The sequence below is a fragment of the Otolemur garnettii genome, unplaced genomic scaffold, assembly GCF_000181295.1.
Source record: "Otolemur garnettii isolate 467f Iridium unplaced genomic scaffold, OtoGar3 scaffold00060, whole genome shotgun sequence".
In the NCBI taxonomy this organism is placed as follows: domain Eukaryota; kingdom Metazoa; phylum Chordata; class Mammalia; order Primates; family Galagidae; genus Otolemur; species Otolemur garnettii.
This window is the reverse complement of record NW_003852455.1, coordinates 7,796,177-7,800,497: the sequence shown is the minus strand read 5'-3', so window position 1 is coordinate 7,800,497 and position 4,321 is coordinate 7,796,177.

Below are 4,321 nucleotides of genomic sequence, written 5' to 3'. Positions count from 1 at the left end.
CCTAACATTCTGTGACACTTGTGGTTATCCTTATCTTACAGTGTGTTTTCTTACCCTGTTTGTTTACACAGCTAGTTCTGTCCTTCCTCTGCTCAGGTCTTTTCCTACGTATGCTAACAACAGCCAATACTATTAATAAGATTTAGAAACCATTAAACCTAGAAAGAATAGAACAATTAAACAAATGCAAGAGTCAGCAGAAGAAAGAGAAAATCTGAAAGGTTTAAAAATCAGAAAAGGTCCCATCTATCCCCATCCATCCTCTCACAAAATCCCAGGTCCACATGGTTTATAAGTGACTTCTAAAAAACAAAACAAATCAGATATGTTAAGAAACAATCTTTTTTTTTTTTTATATACAAGTTGTCCTAGGCAATAGAATAATAAAAAAGGTCTAGATACCAAAATCATCTTCTTAGTAGATTTCTTGACTGAATAAAAATATTGTCTATGAAAAGTATAGGAGAATTGTATTTATAAATAGTTATGTGAATATCCTAAGGAAGTCATTAGATCATAAATGACATTATTTAAGAAAAGACAAAACATAATGATCATGTATAATTTATCTCTGCAACACAAGGAAGTTTTTATATCAGAAAATATGTCAATGTAATATGTTAATTTACTAAGGAAACAATCTTATACTTAATTCAATATGTAGGTAAATTAATGAATTTAGTTCTTATTTATTTATTTATTTTTGAGACAAAGTCACATTTTATCATCTTTGGTAGAGTGTCATGGTATCATAGCTCATAGCAACCTCAAATTCTTGGGCTCAAGTGATTTGCTTGCCTCAGCTTCCCAAGTAGCTGGGACTTCAGATGTCTGCCACAATGCCCAGCTAGTTTTAGAGGTGGGGTCTTGCTCTGGCTCAGGCTGGTCTTGAACCTGTGAGCTCAGGCAATCCACCTGGCTCAGCCCCGCAGAGTTCCGGGATTACAGATGTGAGCTACTGCTTGGCCCTTCAGTTTCTATGTATAATATAACTTTTCACAAGACCAGGCTTAGAAGAGAACCTCAGTAACTAGTTAAAGGCTATGTATGAAAAATTTCCAACAAGCATCTTTTTAAAAGAAGAGATTTTAGATATATTTTATGTAAGACAAGGAAGCTTTATGGCACCACTACTGGTTATTACCTAGTACTAGTAAACACAACAAATGTAATATAACAAGAAGCACAATGACGTATCCATATTAGGAGGGAAAATTGTTTCCGGTGATTTGATCATTTATGAAAATTAACATAATTTCTTACACTATTTGGTGCAGAACTAGTAAGAGTAGCTCTAGATAAAAGATCGTCAAAAAGCAACCACTAGTATTCTTACCAGAAATAAGTAAAATATTGTTGACAATATACATTGAGATGTAAATGCTATATTTACCTGATAAAAAATATACAAGAGCACAGCTATGATTTGATAAAAAAAGAAAAAAGTATACAAGAAGATTTTGGAGAATTGAAAATCTTTATCAAAAGGAATATAAGATCTGAACAAAAGTAGCAATAAACCATGTTCATGGATGGGACAACTTAACATTTTAAAGATGTCAAAGTTTCCTAAATTAACTAAACAGAACATGGAATTCTAATAAAAACTTCTGCAGAGAAACTTGAAATATTGGGTCTAAAGTTTATTCAAAAAATAAAATTTTATGAATAAATGACAATTTTAGAAGAAAGAGCAAAAGGGAATATTTTCCCTACCCTATATTATATAACGATAAAAGAAAACAATCTCGCTGGCCATATAAACGGGCAGGTAAAACAGTGGGCAGGTTGAAGAGTCGTAAACAGTCCCATGTGGAGTATGGTATAAAATAGAGTGACTGTTCTAATTTGCCTGAGAAAGTTCTGCTTCCCATTGGCCTAGCAAAATCACAAATAATTTTGTAACTACAAATTCCCTGTTACTCTCTAATCTTTTCCACTTTGGACTACAAATTATATGATGTCCTTATATATAATAGGTTGATTTTTCTACAGAATAATTTTATAAATAATTTTTACGTATGAGATTATTCATAATTGATTGGAAAATAAACCAACAAAGAAAAGATGGAATTTTTAAGCATACAGTAATGGCAAAAATGGCTTAAACATAGGGAAAAATAAAATTTGGTAAGATTTTTAATGGATTAATAATGGAGTCAATATTAGGCTGTAAAATGTAAAGATAATGCAAATGTACAGATAAATTATAAACTAGTAAAAAAATGTTGGGAAACACCTCTATGACTTTGGGGTAGAAAGTGATTTCTTGAACATTACCCTTAAACTTAAAAATGTGATGGGAAAAATGGATAGATCTGACTACACAATAATTAAGAATTTATGTTCATTGAAGGACATTGTAGATAAAGGTAACAGATGGGAGACAGACTGGGAGAAGATAATTACAACATTTAAAACTGACAAGGGATTAATATCTAGAATAATTAAGCAATTCCTGCAAACCAACCAGGAAAAGAAAGGAATTGGCAAAAAATTTGATGAGGCAATTTGTAGAAGGGGAAACCCAAATTACCTACAGGCTTATAAAGAGATCCCCAACATCACATGTAATCAGGGTGATGTAAATTAAAACCGCAACGAGATTCATTTTATGCTCCTATCAGACTGGTAAGAATTAGAAAGTCAGATGGTACCATTGTCAGCACAGATGTGAGAAAGTGAGAGTCCTTATGCACGGTCGGTGGTAGTGTAAACTGGCAAGCCGCTCGGAGGGCAATCTGTCAGAAAGTTAAGTATACGAGTCTTCCACCACCCAGAAATACCTCCTTAGATTTATACCCTAGAGAAACTTACAGGGCCATCGGTAACATATACAAGGACAGTCGGAGCACTGTTGCTTGAGTATGGAGATATTTCTGCATGAAAACATGGAGACAGAAACAGAACAGCGTAAAGCTGGAGCTGGTGCTCTGTTTTCTGTGAGTTTCTATCTGCTGAATCTGCAGTAGAGAGAAGGCAATGATCGCTTCCATTCGGCCTCAGATATACCCCGTCCTAAGCACTTGTCCTAAACTTTCAGTGCCCTGTCGTGAAACTCTTTTGCGAAGATATGGAAGGTGTTGGGAGGATTGAAAAAAGTGGATGTTATCACAGGGCCAGGGCAATGCTGAACCTACCCGAGAAAATGATAGAATATAGATTTCAGTGATGGCCAAAGAAGAGAAATCTGTGACATCCCTGTAGACATTTGGAGGCACCAGAAGAAGTTTGGAAAGAGATCTCTTTGAATTTTCCCCTTTGTGCTGTGAAAAGGAACTAACTCTGTAGGGGAATACGGCAGTGACAACACGTCCTGAGACCCACAGAGTTTTTGCAATTTTAGCAGAACTCTAGTTTTGAACACCAGATATTTAAGAGAGAATGGGCAATTGTTATCCAGTCATTTCCTAAAATCCAGAAAAATAGCTGAAGCTGATTCAGATGGCACCTCAGAAAGGAAATCGTTCTATCTCACTCAAACCCCTAATTTTTTTTAATTTTCCAAGAATTGCAAAATATTAACTTTGGTGGCCTCCAAAGTTAACTAATGCAACTCTAGCCTCCTATGGAATTCTCTGCAAAAATCCATTCCCTGAAATCTTACCCTAAAGAATCTGCTGGAACCAGGCCGTGGATGCATTACTTTTAAAAACATCACCCCATCCTCAAGAGAGCTGTGCAAATTCTTCCTGAGAGAGGTTATGACTGGAACGTTGCCTCCCTGCCACCCTGGGCCAGGTTATGACTCTCAGACCTAGCCTCCCTCAGTGCAACTCCTAAGTTGGAGATGATGTTCTCTATAAATCTTGTCCTCCCCTGGATGTCCTCAGTGTGGTAGATGAATTAAATGAATTTTAATTGAAATGAATTAATTTTAAAGAGAATTAAACAGACTTTTCCCTCTCCCTAGAAATTCTATGAAACAGTGAGGTATTGGATTTCTGCCCCCTCTCCAGCCATGTCCCTATTATTCTGGGGAATCCACAGAGGGATGCCTACGATTAACCAAAAAGCCCCCTTGGACCCGGTTGCCAGTGTCTTATCGCTGTCACTACTGCCTGTCTTCCTCACAGATGGTGCCAAGAGACTCATACTAAAGGCTGGGCCTTCTCCTGCTCTGCAAATACCACCTCAGCCCACCGCTTTGCTTCCTGCTGTGGCTGGGGACACAGTGGAAGCACAAGGCCATTCTGTCCATCATTAAGGGCGCTGCTGGGCCTGCCCACTAAAGCTGGTGCCACTCCTGGTTGTGGTGCTACGTCTGCTGCTGCCTTACACAGGAGAAAAGTTCCTTTCTCCCACCCGTGTGCCGTTTCTC